This window comes from Microcebus murinus, chromosome 3 (assembly GCF_040939455.1).
Source record: "Microcebus murinus isolate Inina chromosome 3, M.murinus_Inina_mat1.0, whole genome shotgun sequence".
NCBI classification, from domain to species: domain Eukaryota; kingdom Metazoa; phylum Chordata; class Mammalia; order Primates; family Cheirogaleidae; genus Microcebus; species Microcebus murinus.
In genome coordinates, this window is record NC_134106.1 from 39,821,700 (window position 1) to 39,840,103 (window position 18,404).

The 18,404-nt window shown below is 43.1% G+C and overlaps 1 protein-coding gene across 2 annotated transcripts in view; it reads left to right on the forward strand.

Moving 5' to 3' along the window:
* STON1 (stonin 1) overlaps nucleotides 1-18,404 on the forward strand; it is a 51,136-nt gene that overhangs the window by 14,999 nt on the left and 17,733 nt on the right. The window contains exon 2 of one of the 2 annotated variants that reach the window (XM_076000725.1): nucleotides 10,746-10,865. The exons of the other annotated variant lie outside the window; for it this stretch is intronic. The gene's annotated coding sequence lies outside the window, so the exon portion shown is untranslated. The remainder of the gene's footprint in view (nucleotides 1-10,745; nucleotides 10,866-18,404) is intronic. 2 annotated transcript variants of the gene reach the window in all.

An 18,404-nucleotide genomic window follows, 5' to 3' on the forward strand; every position in this document is an offset into this window, starting at 1 on the left:
CATTTTTAGTCAACCAAAACAAGTCTCCTAAAACTTGGTGTTAACCTTTGTGCTCTGGTATGTCCTGACCTGTGTCAGGCACCCTAGTTATGTGGCCAAGGGGAATATCACAGCAGGGAGAATAGGGTGGGCTATAGATAGAGGTTTCCTGGGTAAAGTGGTTATAGGTGAGAGGCCTGAGGACATAGTACAACCGCTCTGGGTCCTCCTGCAATGAAGGAAGGTTGTTGTCCCAAAGCTCCCTGGGCTAGGGTTTGCAATGGAGCTCACAGTTCCAGTCCCCCCCGCCCCCGACCTGTGCCCTGACCAAGGGTCAAGCCCCTCTAAGCCCTGTCCCTCCCTGCCTCTGCCCTTGCAATGGGCACATGAGGCCCTGGGAATTGGGCCCAACAAGCTGAGCTAGGCTAATCCCTGGGAGGCCTTATTCTGATGCTTAGCACGAGGCCCTGTGTGCTGTCCTAACCTCCAGCTGCTGAAGCCTCTGCCTGCCTGGGTCGGGGCGGGTGTGTTGATGGAGATCCTGAGCTGTCTGGTGGTGAATTTTTATCTATCAGAATGTTCTTCTGTTGCTGCCTCTCCCTTTTCTTTCTTGCCAGAAGCAGCTGTGCTTCTGCACTTTCTTTGGCATAGTTCTTGCCCTGCAGGGAGCATGTGAAAAACTCTGGGATGAGTCAGAACTGGGCTAAAGTATAAGGTACCTCTCCCAAACATTTACTGGGCTCCAGGCCCTCAGCCTGTGCCAGGGCTGGGGACCCAGGCATGCATAAGATCCTGTCACTGTCCTGGGCTTGCTCCTAGCCTGGAGTGGAGACCCAGTGAGACAACCAGTCCACTGTGACAAATGCTACCGTGAGCTCCAACCTGGATTCCTGGCCAGTCGCCAATGTCACCTACTCTGAGGTGTAGCCCCTGGTGCTCTGTGTTTCCACCAGACTATCCAGGTCCTGACATCTGCCTTGGGGACCTGGGTCTGCTGTCCATGGCTGCACTGCCCACTGCTCCAATGATCTATTGCTGCAGAGCAACCATTCAAAACACAGAAGTTTTCATTAGTGGATGAATGAATAAACAAAATGTGGTGTATCCATCCAATGGAATATTATTGAACCTTAAAAAAAAGTGAAATTATAGTATGTGCTTCAACATGGATGAGCCTTGAGACAATGTTGAGATAAGCTAGACATGAAAGGACAAATACTGTATGATTCCATTTACAGGAGGTCCTTACAGTAGTCAAATTCATTGAGACAGAAAGTAGAATGGCAGTTGCAAGGGCTGAGGAGAGGGGGACTGCGGAGTTATGTTTTATGGGTACAGAGTTTCAGTTTGGGAAGAAGAAAAAGTTCTAGGAATGGATAGTGGTGATGGCTATACAACAATGTGAATGTACTTAATGCCACTGAAATGTGCACTTAAAAATGGTAAATTTTATTTACAGTTTACTACAAAAAACATGTCGAGACTTAAAAACCACAATTTAATATTATTTCCCCTCATTCTGTAGGTTGACTGGGCAGTGCTTGGGGTTTCTCATGTAGCCGCAGTCTGATGGCAGCTGGGGCTGGACATCAAGATGGTGCCTTGGAGTGGCTGCCCCGCATGGCTTCTCTGTCCAGCAGGGTAGCCTGGGCTTCCTACCTGGAGTCTCAGGCTCTGACAAGCTGGAAACAGAAGCCTCTGGGTCATTTAAGGGCTATGACCAGAATTGTCATGGTGTCACTTCTGCTACATTGTATTGGTCAGAGCAGTGCTAGGGCTCACCCAGATCCAAGAGGAGAGACAGAAACCTGTCTTGGTGAAGGAGGCACAAGGTGACATTTCAGAATAGCAGGGCATGAAAGATATTGTTGCACCATCTTTGGAAAACCTCTGGCCTGCAGGCTGGTAGCAGGAGTGCAGAAGGGTGTAGGCAGAAAGGGGGCTCAGGGAGGCATACACTTCTCTGTAGACCCCTTCTTAGGAGAATAGACCCTCATAGGTTGTTAGAGTTTGAAGGGAGCTTGGAAACAAGCTGCTAGTGGTGACGTGTTTAAACTCACAGATCCAGAGCGAAGCAGAGCTGGAATAAAACCTCCCAAACACCGGCCTCCCAGTTCCCAGGCCAAGCAAACAGCTGTGGGGACTTCATCCAGAGGGATCTCTGTGTGTTGTGAGCAGGACTGTGAAGTCTGGTAGAAGGATGGGTGTGGGGACCAGCCATCATCCAGAGGCTGGGTGAGCCCCTTGCTCTGCTGGGCTGGATCTCTCAGGAGCTTGTGGGCTTTGCTGGGCAGGGCTGTGGGGAGACACCTGGAGTGACCTTGGCCTTAGAACAGGCTTTGTGGGAGGCTGGGTGTTACTCATTTAAATTGGACTCAGCATTGAGAAGGAGGAGGTTAGTCTGCCACAGGCTCAAACGCCCCAGGTTGAAACTTAGAGATCTGTAAGTTTAAATATAGGCAAATGCTGAGAATGTCAGTTGGCAAATCCAATCATTGGCAGCAACTTATGCATTTCTAGTCAGACTTTGCTTTAAGTGCAAAATTCTTTGTTAAAGCCTTTGGTGGCCTTTGAAATTCTAAATAATTTGCAAGTGTTTTTTGCAGGCACTCTCTGTGGACTTAGAGGCATGAATATTATTTTTCTTTGCTGATAACTGCATTTGAGACTGAGACCTTAAGTCAATGCTGGTCGTTTATAACTGGTTCGTAAATGGGACCTTAATAAATGATTTTTTCAAAGTCTTTCTCTCTTTTGGGGATTGCTCAAATTGCTCACACATGTATTCATGGAATTCCATGGATATGGAGAGGACAGAAGCAAAAATGCTTTTCTTTGTAATTTAGTAGTTCTTGCCTGTGTGTCTACAGTGATGTGGGCATTGCTGGTGAGCTTGGTGGTTAGCCACAGCCGGGGACTGGCCACGGATACACCAAAATGCACATTTGATCCTGGGGCACGTGCACGGTCTCTGTTGTCTCTGAGGTTGTCTCTCCGCAGCTTGTGGCCCAATTTGGGCAGCCAGAAAGGAGAGCTGCCATAGCGATGATCACAGTGTGTGGAATTGGATTTTGTGTCTGCTTACTGGGGTGAATAAAGCCAGGTGGGAGAAATTCTTTTACACTGGTATTAACTGGCACCTGACCCGAATCGACAGAAACATGAGCAGAGTGTGCAATCGTGAGTGGCTGATTTGCTGTCCTGGGTCTTCAACGAAGCAGCTGTCCCCTCCCCGTGAAGCCGTCCCTGCTCCTGAGCCAGGGCTGCATGTGATGCTGCCCGTTCACTTAAGCGGAGGAGGAAGAGTGCATCCTATCATTCATTTGTTGTTTGCTCTGGCCTTTCCTGCCAGGTTATAAGCACTGTAGGGGCAGGAGTTCATAGAGGTTGAGCATTCCTAATCCAAAAATATGAAATCCGAAATGCTCCAGAGTCTGAACCTTTTTGAATGCTAAGCTGAGGCTCAAAGGAAATGCTCATTGGAGCATTTTTGATTTTTGATTTTTGGGTTAGTAATGCTGAACTGGTAGATATAATACGGATATTCTAAAATACAAAGAAACCTGAAATTTAAAACACTTTTGATCCCAAGAATTTCAGATAAGGGATCCTCAATTCCCCATGTACCTGCTATTTTCCAGATGTTACTTTAGTATGTGCAAGAGCCTTTTTTATTTTTTGAGACAGAGTCTCACTTTGTTGCCCAGGCTAGAGTGAGTGCTGTGGCATCAGCCTAGCTCACAGCAACCTCAATCTCCTGGGCTCAAGCAATCCTACTGCCTCAGCCTACCGAGTAGCTGGGACTACAGGCACGCACCACCATGCCCGGCTAATTTTTTGTATATATATTTTTAGTTGGTCAGTTAATTTATTTCTATTTTTAGTAGAGATGGGGTCTCGCTCTTGCTCAGGCTGGTTTTGAACTCCTGACCTTGAGCAATCCGCCCGCCTTGGCCTCCCAGAGTGCTAGGATTACAGGCGTGAGCCACCTCGCCCGGCCTGCAAGAACCTTTTAATGTAACTTAGTTTGCTGGGGTTGCTATAAAAAAATATCTTAGAGTGGGTAATTTATTAATATAAACAACAGAAACTTATTGCTTACAGTTCTGGAAGCTGGGAAGTCCAAGATGAAGGCGTGGGCAGATTAGATGTCTGGTGAGATGTCACAGATGGTACCTTCTGTGTGTCCTTACATTGTGGAAGGGCAAACAAGTTCCTAAAGGCCTTTTTTATAAGGACACTAATCCCATTCATGAGGGCTCTGCCCTTATGACCCATGACCTAATCACCTCCCAAAGGCCCCACCTCTTGCTACTATCACATTAGGGATTAAGTTGCAACATATGAATTTGGGGGAGATATTTAGAGCATAGAAGTAATGTTATCTTCGTTTCACACCTGAGGAGACTGAGGCTCGAGGAAGTGAAGTAACTTGCTCTATGTCACATGCCAGTCAGTGGCAGGGGTGGGATTCGAACACCAGTCTCTCTAGCTTCTAAACTCTTCCTTCCCCACCATGCCACCAGGAAATCAGGCCATACTCATGTCTGTGGTCTCCATGCTCCTCAACTCAGAACCTGGCACTTAGGAGACACTGTTATTATTCACTGAATGAACGAGCAGTGGGATGTGCAATACAAGAATTCGTACTATAACATTTGGCCAGCATTCCCCAAAGCCCAGCATCCAGGGGTAGAGACCCTGGAGGGCTCTCCCTGCAGGTGCTGGTCCCGAACTTCTCATACAGGCCATTCCAATCTGAACAAAGCTTGTTTCGTGTATGGGAAGGAATTATATTTCAGAGCATTAAATATCCTTTCTGGGCCATTTGGCTAACTGCCTCCTCTCAAAACACTAAAAGCACTTGCATGGTAATTAAGATAAATTACTTGATCGATTTTCATAGCAAAGTGATTGATTTTGGTTATTCCTCCATAAATCTGGAGTGGGATCTTCTTTATAGTTCTGTAAACATCCAGGATTTTCTGCTTATCTTCAGGAGGGGCAGCAGGCCTGCAGGGGAGAGGGTAAGAAGGAGATTTGCATATGGTATTTAAGATGTGTGTGTGATCTGAGCCAAACCCCTCTTAGCTAACTTTATCTCACATCATTTTCCTGGCTTTCTTTGAGAATTCAGAATCAAAATCCAGGAACCACCATCTAGTAACCACAGGGCCTGCAGCCCAGCCCAGCCCTGGGAGCCCCTCGGGGAAAACGCCCTTTCTCATTTCTCTCTCTTTCTGAGTGCCTTGCTCTTTCCACTGAAGAGCCCACGGGAATACAGATGCCAGAAGGCAGCCCTGAAAGCAAGCCTTGTTTGCCCAGCCTGGCCTGACCAAGGCTTGCTTGTCTGCCCCCTCCTGAAGGCCAGTGGTGGGCTGAATTTTTTGAAGTGTGGGAAGCCCTGGGGTCCTCTTTGTGCTGCTTCTGAGACCAGAAGGTAGGTAGGGTGAGAAGAGGCAGGCTGTTACTAGGGCTGCTAGAGACTGGTCCACCCAGGAAGCAACACAGTTGCCATAAACAGAGCTGCAAAAACCCAGGAACCTGGGGGGAGCAAGAGCCCAGCCTCTGCCCACTGGCCCCAGCATCCGTGCAGGGTGAACAGGCCACTTGCTTACTTGCTTCCAGATTGGCAGCTGGCCTCACTGAAACTGCCCTCCGCCTCTCACCACTGACCAAATCAGTAAGCCCCAGAGTCTTCCCGTCTCCAGTGTCCCTGCTCTGCAATTTTTCAAGACCCAAGAGAAACTTCCCTGCCTCTGTGGTTCCTGCATCCCCTGGTTTTACCTTGGCCTTTCTGGATGTGTCTTACTTTCTCCTTCTCATTTCTCCCTCCTGTAAAATGACTCAGCCCTTAACTTTGGATGCCCTGGGGCTTTTCCCATCCTCTCCTAGCCCTGAAAGACCCCAACTCTACATCTTTAGCCCCTGGTTTTCTCTCAAGGTCCTGCCTCTTGTGTCTGGCTTCTTGGTAGCTGTTTCCACGCGGATGCGCCTCAAGACCTGACCTAGGTGCGTAAAACCAGCTCCCCTTCCTGCCTCTCCTATGGCTTCACTAGTCCAAGTGCCTCACTTTCCCTTTTCCTTTGTTTTCCAGATCACATTTAGTGTCCAAGTCCTCTCAGATTTTCTTGTAAAATATTCCTTTATCTTCCCTTTCCTCTATTCTGATTTGGAAGTCAGTATGGTGTAGTGGAAAGTGCAGACTTGGGCCCAGAGACAGGGTTCGATTCTGACAGCACAGTTTTCTGGTTGCACGACTTTGGGCAAATGGCCACACTTAAATCCTGATTCATTGTCCACAAAGTAGACACATGTAGAAGGGTGGACTCATGCTTGCCTCACTCCCAGCTCTCTGATTTCGATATAGAGCAGGGTTTCTCAATCTTGCTGCTATTGACATTTTGGACTGGAAAATTTTTTGTTGTGTGGGCTGTCTTGTGCATTGTAGGACATTTAGCAGCATCTCCCTGTTTCTTACCTGCTAGATTCATCTTCCCACCCCTAGTTGTGACACCAAAAATGTCTCCAGAGACTGCCAGATGTTCCCTGGGAAGTTAAATCGCTCATGGTTGAGACCCACTGGAGTAGAGTGACTCTGAGTATTGGGTTGTGGGTAATAGCACAGGCCCAGGTTTTCAGGTTTTAACCTTTCAGTCATTAGCCACATGTATGAAGGGCCTACATCACTTCTGATTAGTCTTTTTCTTGATTACTTTTGAAGTCTCCAGGTACTGTGCTGACTTGCTTCATTAAGTAGTGCCTTTCATTTCATAACTCAATTCAGCATACACTGGGATTGCACCTTGTTTTTCTCTTGCTGGAGAGCGAAAGACCAATTACAGTGGGAAAAGGAACCCCAGGACTCTCACAGGGACCCCTGGAAGCCTGGCACAGCCTGCTGCTTGGGCGCCCTGGCTTGTATCAATGATGAATGCAGATCCAGGAACCCCACTCTTGTGAGCACTATGCTACCATTTTTTAAGCGCCTACCTACTCTGTGGCATTTTACTATCATTAACTTATTTGGTCCTTGTGAAGTAGGTGTTATTTATTTTTACTTTAATGGTAAGAAAAGCAAGCACAAAGGATGTTAAGGAACATGCCTTAGAGATATAAAGTAGAGAAATTGCAATGAGAGGCCAGGCAATATGGCACAAAAGCCTGTGGCACTAAACCTCTGTGTTCTTCTGCCTTCCTGGATCAGCCTTTGCTGTGGTTAGGGCACAGGAACCCATGGAGGAGGAGCTCCTCTTAATTGGGGCTCCCCATCTTGCCACCACAGGGTCTAAGGATGGAGAACAGATCTAGAGGCCTAGGCAGATGGCTGGTTGAGAACATGAGCCCCAAAACTGTGTCCAGCATAGGGAAGGCCCCAATTAAGATAGTTTCCTCCTTCACAACTTGTACAAAATTGGGTTGTACAGGATGCTGGTTGCTCACTTTCCCCGGAGAGAACAGGCCAAGAGTTCAGTGCCACTCACTCAGCTTGCAAGTGAGAGGCTGACCTTTGCCCCATAGTCTGGTCCTCTACAGCGGGATACTGAGGTCCTCCCCAGGGACCTGTGAAGGGTAGATGACCAGGTGGGGACATGGTTGGAGGTTGGGGGAGAGAGACTGTGGCCCCCTGGCCCTAGGCAGAGGGCACACTGGGCGTCCTGTAGCACTGCAGAGCCCCGTTCCCATGGGGTGGGGCGTCTGAGTCTGCCTGGCTTGGCGAGGAGAGGCCAGGTCTGGGAGGGAGAGTAGGCTTCAGTGCTGCTGGTCAGAGGGGCAGTGATGAGAGCTGCCAAATGCTGCCGAGGATGTTGTGGGGAAGACAGCCCTCACAGACTTGCTGAGATTGAATGCAGAGTTTGTTCCAACCCTGGCCCATGTGGAAGCCTGTTGGTCCCCTCTCTGGGAGAGCAAGGGCAGGAATGGCCTCCTAAGAGGACTGCTGGTGTCCCAGGGAAAGAACCTATGCCTGCAGCTTGTCCTGAGAGCAATGCTAAGACTCTGTTACGAGAAGGGTCAGAGAAGCTGCTACGGGCCCAGAGCCAATCCTCATGCCATAGCAGAGAGGCTGGCAACAGAACGGAAAGGCTGAGGCTCCAGAGTCAAAGGTGCACCGAGTGTTCCATAGGCCCTGGGCACTTTCATCTTTCTCATGCTCCGGAGTGTTCAGAAGTACACCCTCCATGGGGTTCTTAAGGAAAGCTACCTGTTTCTCCCTCCTCCCAGAGGCCCACAAGAACATTAGTATCCTACAGGCTCTGGGAAGGTTTGCCATGGAGAGACCTATAAACTCTTTTTAACCAGGATTTCTCAAATGCTATTGACCATGGGTCTTTTCTTTCCATACCTATTAACTTTTCTCCACCATAGGAGGTGCTGTCTTCAAGGATGTCTTAGTACGAGCTGTTATCACAAAATACCATAGCCTGAGAGGCTTATAAACAGCAGAAATGTATTTCTCACAGTTCTGGGGATTGGAAGTCTGAGATCAGGATGCCAGCATGGTTGGGTTCTAGTGAGGGCTCTCTTTCGGGTTGCAAAGATTGCCAATTTCTCATTGTATCCTCACATGGCAGAAAGAGAGTGAGCTAACTCTCTGGCCTCTTCTTATAAGGGCACTGACTCCTTTCATGAGGACTCCACCCCTGTGGCCTAATCACCTTCCAAAGGCCCCACCTCTGAATGCCATCACATTAGGATTAGAGTTTCAACATATGAATTTTGTGGGGACACATTTAACTCATAACAAAGGAGAATCCCTGAGCAGGGAATCAGGCACAGGGACTAAGGCAGGAACTACATGATTAGATCCCCAAGGAAGTTAGGCAGAATGGAGACACAGTTCTACAAAAGGAGTCATAACAAGCAGACCTGATGGTAAACTCCAGAGTTAGGGCTTCTTAGTTTCCTCCTAACTAATGGAAGTATGTGTTCCAAAGGCTAGAGTAGGGATAGAGGAGAAACAGGGAGAGGAACAGAAAGGAAGATGTATATCGAGTTCCTCCTATTAGGCAATTTACATATGAGGTAAATATTAATATCACTATTTTACAGATGAGGAAACTGAGGCACAGAGTCCTCTGCTTAGTAAATTTCTATAGCCTCTATGACAGTGACAAATACGGTATGGATTAGTAAAAATGTCATGATAATAAGAACAAAATTCTAAAACCAGAATGCTTACACAACTCCAAATCTTTTCTTTGTTCATGTAAAGACCATTTCCTGGGACTGGCCAGTTTGGGTTGATATCTGTTCATTCTGCTGTCAAAGATAAACACAGCTGGACAGTAAAGTGATGAGAACGTTTTAATTGTTCTTAACTATTGCAATAGGGAAAAGAGTCCACTGTGAACTGAACTCAACTTTGATTTGTACGGAAGTGTCTTGGGTATTTTAAAGACAGAATGAGATCAGTAGAGTCGGGGAAGTGAAAACTTACAAAAAGTCAGAAAGGGGGTTGGTCCATGTGAAACCCATCTGGGTTTGCAAACTGGCATGCATGGAAGTTAGGCTCCTACCTTCCCACCGAATCTGGGACCCTGGGACCCTGTCTTCAAGTGTTGATAAAAGAAACAGTAAATTCTTTAGGCAGCCTTGAGTTTTCCCAAACAGGCACTTTAAGGAGGGGCTACCATCATCCTAGGGATGTGGCCTTGAGCCATCAGAAACGATATCAGTGTTTTTTCAAGGCTTTATAGGCTGAAGTTGAAAGGCCTATTCAAGAAGCAGGCTCTGAGCCTGGCTAGAGTTCGGTCAAGAGAGAATCTTTGTCACTATTCTCTAAATCTAGGAAATGAACAGATTATTAAAACAAGGTTAAAAAAAATAGCCAGGACCCAAATTCATGCTGGAAAAGTGAAGGTTAAGTGCCACAGGGGAGGGGCAGGGTTGGAGAGTTGAGTTGGAATCAGTGCTGACAATATTTGAAGGCATGGGTAGATTTCTGCTGTGGTTTAATATTTTACAAATGCTATTTCCTGTCACATAGCTGAACTAAATACCACACATGTTTGCGATTGAGTATTATGAGCTGCAGAACATAAGTGCTAATAATATGGTTCATGCAGCCTGTGGGCACTTCTCCCATGACCTAAGATGACAATAAAGCCTTTTCATCTTCCTTAAGGTTTTGTGTTATCTTAGAATTCCTTTTTGTCTCAAACTTTAAGTTTCCCCTTTAAAGGGAAAACTTTTATAGAAGTGGTATTTTAAACACTGTCGTAGCAAACCTTTAAGAAAATTCTTCATGCATGCGTTTTTACACACTGGCCTGTCCTTGACTTTGGCTTCGTTTCCAGGATATACATTCTGGAATAGCAGTGAGGGTCATGAGATTGCAGACCTCCAACCACACAAAACAAGAATGAGGCTTTGCAAAGGCAGCTCCTGTCTGGTTACAGTGTTGCTCTTGAGAAGCCTGGCGCTACAGGGAGTCTGCGAATTCCTTATTAGGGGAACAGCCAATGAAACTACACAGATACTGACATTAAGACATTCTTTCTCTAGATTATGGAGCATTGTTACAGAGCAAAAAAGTCACAGGCATAAAGGAGTCAATTCAGCCCTCTGCAAAGGGGAGGGTGTTCCTGGGAGTCCAGACGAGTAGGAACTGGCGACAGTGACAGTTTGGTCGGGGCTGGTACTAGAAGGCTACTGATAGGTGTTGGTGAAGTGTTCCTGGGTGCTGCTGAATACCTCCTCAGCATCAGTTCTCTGCTGACATCTGGCAGATTCAGAGAAGCCAGATATTAGGGACCATATTGGAGGGTGTTTTTCTCCACAGATACACACCAAAGAGGACACAAATTCTTCAGCTGCAAATGACATGGAATGCTGCTTCGCCAAGCAAATGCATCTAATCTAATCTCTACAATCTGCAGGAGAAGGTAGAGCTTCATATTTACATTTCATTTGAAAAGCAAAGGAAAACTGCAAAGAACAGTGGAAGTAGACCCTGAGAATAGAGGTGGGGATGGTAGGGGAGAGGACTTTGCAGGCAGTTACACAAAGCTTGGAGAACTGGGCCGTATACCAAGATTGCCACTAGAAGAGAGGGGGATCCCTAAATATATTTGTTAGATAATTCTGAGAAATTGTTCATCACTAAGGGTAGGATGGCCAGTTGATGCATTCAAGAAGGGGCAAAAAATAGGGCAGGCTGAGTTATGAAAGCTATTCTCAGAAATGACCCAAATTGATACTGAGCTGTTGTTGTGCTTGAGCAACCTTGGGGAAAAGTTCCCAGACTATGCTTTTCCCACAGTTTGATGTCCAATGGGCAGATACATGTGGTGGCCTCGGTGGAAAACCAGGCTCTTTTCAGGGGAGAATAGCATTTTTCCAATTTAGGGAATTCCTGGCTCTAGGAAATGTTGGCTATACCCTGGTGCCATTTCCAGTGAAGGGTGGGGTGGTGGAAAGTGCTCAGAAAAAGCAGGACACCTGACACCAGTGAAGTCTCTCTAGACCTCTGGGGTGGTGGACTTTGGCATCAGACAGACCTGGTCATAGTCTAGGTTCTGCCTCTTGTTCGCTGGGCAACTTTAGGCAAGTAGCTTAACCTCTCTGTACTTTATTTTCCTCTTCTACAAAATGATGATGATATTACCTGATGAGGTTGTCAGTATTAAATGAGATGCATATATAGTCCTTTGCATACCATGTGCACATGGCATTTGATACATGTTTGTTAGTGTGGTTAATTGAACAGAATACCTCTGATTTTTTCCTAACTCTAAAATTCAGTGATTCTTTGAAATGCGGAGGGAAATATAGAGATATGCTTTATGGAAAAGTGAAAAGACCATTTAAAAATTATTCAACTGAAAACTTACTGAACTATGCATTATTTATGTCAGGCATTTGTAGGCAATGTGAAAAATGCCCTAATGAATGAGACATGACCCCTCCTTGAAAACGTTTCACTCTGTCTCTCAAAGAATGTATGAATGTTTTCTATGATAACTTGAAAGTTTTTATCCCTAAATTCTTTTGGTGACTCCAGTTTTCCATACTAGTGCTTCTTATTCATAAGGCTCGTTGTGAATAATTTGCAGTATTATCAAAAGCTGGATATCCCTTATCCAAAATGCTTGGACCAGAAGTGTTTTGGGTTTTCGATTTTTTTTTTTTTTTTTTTTTGGAATATTTGCATTCTCAAATCCAAAATGCACCAAAAAAGATTTCCTTTGCATATCGTTGGCCTTTAAAAAGTTTTGAATTTTGAAGCATTTCAGATTTTGGATTTTTGGATTAGGAATACTTGACCTCTGTTAATATTTAAGGCATTGCTGTTTGTGAAAGATTTATTTTTAAACAATTTAGTGTCAACTCATGATAATCTCCCTTATACTTTTACAAGAATTCCAATATGATTTCTTACACAGGAGAAAGGGGTGGCGTGTAGGAACTGTACGTGCAGCTTTTGTTCATGTTTGCTGTGGTCCGCACCCTGGTGTCGTGGACCCACAATTTAGAATGGTTGGGGCAATTAATTCCTTTAAGGTTTCCCTAAATATGGGGATTACTCAACTCTGGGTACATCCAAGAGCATGGCTAGGCTTCTGATTGCCATCTGTCACACGTGCTGAGGTATAAGTTTGAAAACCACTGTTTCCCAGTGTGAATATACATATGTGTCTACTTTTAATTTGTTCTTGATTTCAGTGCTTTGAAAATTGTCAGCTGAAAAACATGTCTAATAATCTTAAGAGGAAATCAACACTTCCCTAGAAACCTTCCAACCTGAGAAATGGATTTCTAGAAATTCGCACCATAACACATTTTCCTTTTCTACCTGTCTCTCATTCATAGTCTTGGTGTCTTGCCCTATCTCTGAATTTTGTGTGGCATTGTCTTGTAGGAATTTACAGGATAATGTAGATTCGCTGAAAACAGTGCTCTGAAAGGTTTGGGGCACACAGGGTAGGATGGAATCCTGAGGAAAAGGCCAGGGAATCAGCCTGGAGGAATCTTTGTTTCAGAGGAAGGCAGCTGGGGACTTGGCTCTGGGAGTCCTGGGTTCCCGGCTCTGCTCTCACTGGATTCTAGACCTTGGGGAAAGCGCCCAGAAGCTGTGGTCTGCTCTGGAGTGTCGTGCAGTTTGCATGAGATCTTGCCCACGAAAGGGCCATCTGGGAGACGCAGGTACTAACCCTCCTTGCAATGCAGAAATAACCAAACCAAAACAAAACGAACCTGGGGTAAAAAATATAGATGCTGCTGCTTGAATGCTTTTGGATTCCGATGTCTTGAAGCAGGTGGGGAGAAGTGGCAGAGGACTGAAGGAAGATGCATCTGGACTTCCCTGAGCCTTCTCCTCCTCCTTGGCTTTTCTGACAGACCAGGGCTCTGGACAGGGTGTGGTACCCTTTCCCTGCCAGAAGATTAGGAGGAAGGAAAGGGGAAGGAAGCCTCGATGGAATTGGTCCTAGTTGCTGACTTTGGGCCAACTGACTAATGGGGCCTCTGAGACCAGAAGGAAAAGGTGAGATCATATAGAGGCAGGGGGTGAAAGAGGTAAGAAAATGGAAATGAGTAAAAAGGATTGATAACGAAAGGCAGCAAGGATAGAAGAAGGGAGAAAGAGGAGCACAGTGAGAAACAAGCCTAACCTTGACCATGGGGAGCTAGAGCCTACCTAAGCTGCTGATTTCAGAACAGCCTCCAACTCCCGCCTTTTAAGCAGAGACAAAGGTTTGGGTTCCTACTGAGCACAATACAAAATTGTTTGGTTGAATTAAACTCATATCACATTTTCCAAGTGCCTCCTATGGAAGAGTCCTGCACAGAGCTGAGAGTGGGGGATAGGAGTGCACTTTGTATAGAGTTTGGGTTCAAGATAGAAGATTAAAAAAAAATTCAGGGCCATTTACAAAATAATGAACTTGATTTCTTTTGTCTTGCTTATGGAAATCAATTTTTTCTCTAAATAAACCAAAACTGGAGAAACTAACACCACTCTTCTAAATTTACCAAGGGAAAAGTGACCAGGCAAAATGGTTGGCATAGGTCAGAATAGGATTCAGTCTGAAGTTGAATTATTTCTTCTCTTGGTCTTCTTTTCTTTCTTTCTTTTTTAATAAACCCAACTAAAGAAAATATTATTATGATCTCTCACCCTATCTGAGGAGTTATTTTTGCTGGATTCCTTCTGAAGAGGGTGAGATGGGGATGGGTGGGAGATACTGCTGCTGATTTCCTGCCTCTGAGCCTCCTGGCGGGTCCCACCGAAACCCAGCTCCGAGGGAAAATGCTTTATGGTGACTTCAGCCTAAGGGCAGTGACAGTGAAATGGCCTCCAGAGATCCAGCGAGCCTGGCCTGCTGCTCCACTGTGTGTTTTTGTGCCCTCAGGAATGTGTGGATGCAGCATATGACAACACTGCTGCTGTCTGTCCCTGGCGGAGCCCCAGGCCCGCTGCTCTTTGTGTTGGCTCTTTTCCAGACTTGAGTGATTGCATTGGTTGAGCCTTCATTATCCGCAAGGGGAGGCTGGAGGGAGAAAAATAGGCCTTTCCCATGGGCATTATTCCAGCAGGTTTTGAGTTTTCACATCAGTGGATCTCATGGAGTTTTGTCAGTTTGAACATTTGGTTAAAAATCCCAGCACTAAGGCCCATGTACTTAGTGGTAATACAATTTCTGCTTTTGAAAAATTTTTCCATTGGATGTCAATCACTATAAAATTGTCTTAGAGTTGGAAGGATGCCAGAGATCATTCTAGTATAATCACAGAATGTCTGGAGAGGCTGTGCATATAGCTAGCAAGTGACAGAGCAGTGCCCAGCATTCAGGTGACCCGAGCCCCATGTCAGTGCTGTGGTCTGTATAGTTCATTGCCTCTGGTGTCGTTAGAATAATTTTGATAATTTATGTTGTATCAGATTGGGCTAAAGTGACTTGTGTTCAAATCCTGATTGTTTTCCATATCTAAGTATATACCCAAGAAAAATGATCACACATAACTTATACACAACTATTCATAGTAGTAGTATTCAAAATAGCTAAAAAGTGGAAACAAACCAAAGGTCTATCAGCTAATGAATAGATAAACAAAATGTGATATATCCACATAGTGGAATATTATCCAGCTAGAAAAAGGAATGAAGCACTGATACATTCTACAACATGGACGAATCTTGAAAACATTAAACTAGGCGAAAGAAGGCAGCCACAAAAGGCCGTATATTGTATAATTCCACTTATAGGAAATGTACAGATTAGGCAAATTCATGGAGAGAGAGAGTATAGTGGTTTCCAAGGCCTGGAGGAAAGGGAGAATGGGGCACAGGGTTTATTTTGGGGTGATAAGAATGTTCTGGAATTAGATAGTTGTGATGTTTGTACAACTCTTGTGTATACTAAAAAAATCACTGAGTTGTACACTTTTCTTAAAAGGGTAAATTTTATAGTATTTTAATTATATCTCAATAAAACCATTATAAAATATGATCCTGGTTCTGCCTCTTACTGGCTGAATGACTTTAGGCAATGAACTTAAACCCAATTAATCTCAGCTATGAAACAGGAATCGTGGGGTCATTTTGATAAATGAGATCATGAATTTGAAAATGTTTCTAAATTGTAAACTATGCACATTTTTGGGCTTTTAAAATTTATTATAAATTGGGTTTTTAAAATCTTCTCCTATATTTTCCATAGCACTAACAAGGTCTGTCTACATAGCCATCAATCAAATAAAGATTTATTGAATTGATTGAAAAGCATTACAATTTTTTAAATTTTGATTACAAAAACCCACATAACTTGAGATCTACCCTTTTACAAATTACTAAGTATACAGTACAATATTATTAACTATATGCACATTATTGTACCTATTTCTACAATTTTTTCATCTTATATGACTGAAACTCTGTACTCACTGAACAGCAACTCCCCATTTGATTGCCAGCCCATGGCAATCATCGTTTTACTTTTTCTCTGTTAGTCTCACTACTTTAGATACTTCATGTAAATGGAGTCATGTAGTATTTGTCTTTTTTCTGACTATCTTATTTCCCTTAGCATAATATGCTCAAGGTTCTATGTTGTAACATATTAAACTTCTTAAAAAGGAATTTCCTTTTTAAGACTGAATAATATTCCATTGTATGCATATATCACATTTTCTGTATCCATGCGTCCATCAATGGACATTTAGGTTGTTTCTGTCAAGTGGCTATTGTGAATAATGGTGCAAGGAGTATGGGAATGCAAATACCTCTTCAAGATCCTTTTTTCAATTCTTTTGGTTAAATACCCAGAAGTAAGTTTGTTTGATCATATGGTAATTCCATTTTTAATTTTTTGAGGAATCTCCATACTGTTTTCTGTAGCGGCTACACCATTTTGCATTCCCACCAACAGTGTATAAGGGTTCAAATTTCTCACAAGCCTGCCAAAATTTGTTATTTTCCTTTTTTTTCTTTCAAATAATGGCTATTCTAACAGGTGTGAGGTGGTATCTCATTGTGGTTTTGATTTGCATTTCTCTGATGATTAGTGGTGTTGAGCATCTTTTCATATATACCTTTTGGCCATTTGTATGCCTTTTAGGAGAAATGTCTATTTAGATCCTCTGCCTGTTTTTTAATCGGGATTTTTATTTCCATGCTATTGAGTTGTTTGAATTCCTTACATATTTTGGATATTAACCCCTTATCAGATATATGGTTTGTAATTTTTTTTTCCCATTCTGTATATTGCCTTTTTTACTCTGTTGATTGTTTCCTTTGCTGTGCAGAAGCTTTTTAGTTTGATATAGTCCTACTTATTTTAGCTTTTATTGCCTGTGCTTTGGTGTTACATATAAGAAATCATTGCAAAGACCAATATTATGAAGCTATTCTGCTATGTTTTCTTCCAGGAGTTTTTTAATGTTAGGTCTTATGTTTAAGTTTTTTATGCATTTTGTTCTCTTTTTCTTTTTTTTTTTTCTTTTTTTTTTTGGACAGCTCAATGAGTTATATTTTTTATGCATTTTGAGTTGAGTTTTGTGTGTGTATGGTGTAAGAGTCAAATTTCATTCTTTTGCATGTGGATATCCACTTTTTCCAACACCATTAAGGAAGGGACTATCTTTTCCCTGTTGTATAATCTTGGCACTCTTGTTGAGGATCATTTGACCATATATTTGACTGTGGATTTGTTTCTGGGCTCTGTATTCTGTTTCATTCATCTCTACATCTGTCTTTATTCCAGTTGCCATACTGTCTTGATTACCACAGCTTTGTAATATATTTTGAAGTAAAAAAGTGTGAAGCCTCCAGTTTTGTTCTTCTTTCTTAAGTTGGCTATTTGGGGTCCTTTGTGGTTCCATATGAATTATAAGATTTTTTTTTTTTTGGAGAAAAATGCCATTGGGATTTCGATAGGAATTACATCGAATCCGTAGATTGCTTTGGGTAGTATGGACATTTTAGCAATATGAGTCTCCCAATCCATGAATAGAGGATGTCTTTTTACTTACTTGTGTCTTTTAAATTTTTTTAGTCATGTTTTGCAGTTCTCAATGTATAAGTCTTTTGCCTTCTGGCTTATGTTTATTCCTAAGTATTTTATTCTTTTTGGTGTTATTATAAATGGGATTGTTGTCTTAATTTCCTTTTTTGATTAATTTTTTGTTAGTGTATAGAAAAAAACTGATTTTTATATGTTGATTTATATCTTACAACTTTGCTGAATTTACTTATTAGTCCTAACAGATTTGTGTATGTGTGTGTTAGGATTTTCTACATATAAGATTGTGTCATCTGTAACAGAGATACTTTTACTTCTTTCTTTTTTATTTGGATGCCTTTTATTTATTTATTTTTTTATTGCCTAATTTCCTTAGCTAGGAATTCCAGTACTATGTTGGAAATGGCGGGAGTGGGCATCCTTGCCTTGTTTCTAATCTTAGAGAAAATCTTTCAGGCTTTCACCATTAAGTATGATGTTAGCTGTGGGCTTTTCATATATGGAAATTATGTTGAAGTAATTTCCTTTTATTCATAGTTTGTTAAGTGTTTTTTTGTCATGAAAGGATGCTGAATTTTTCAAATGCTTTTTCTGTATCTATTGAGATAGTTTAATGAATTTTCTTTCTTATTCTGCTAACATAGTGTATCACATTGATTGATTTACATATATTGAACCATACTTGCATTCCAGGGATAAATCCCACTTGCTCATGGTATAGGAATCTTTTAATGTGCTGTTGAATTTTGTTTGTTATTGTTTTGTTGAAGATTTTTGCATTTATATTGATTGGGGGATATTGGCCTGTAGTTTTCTTTTCTTGTAGTGTCTTTGTATGGCTTTGATCTGGGTGATGCTGGCTTTATAAAATGAGTTTAGAAGTTTTCCCTCCTCTTCAGTTTTTTCGAAGAGTTTGAAAAGAATTAATGTTAATTCTTTGAATGTTTGGTAGAATTCAGCTGT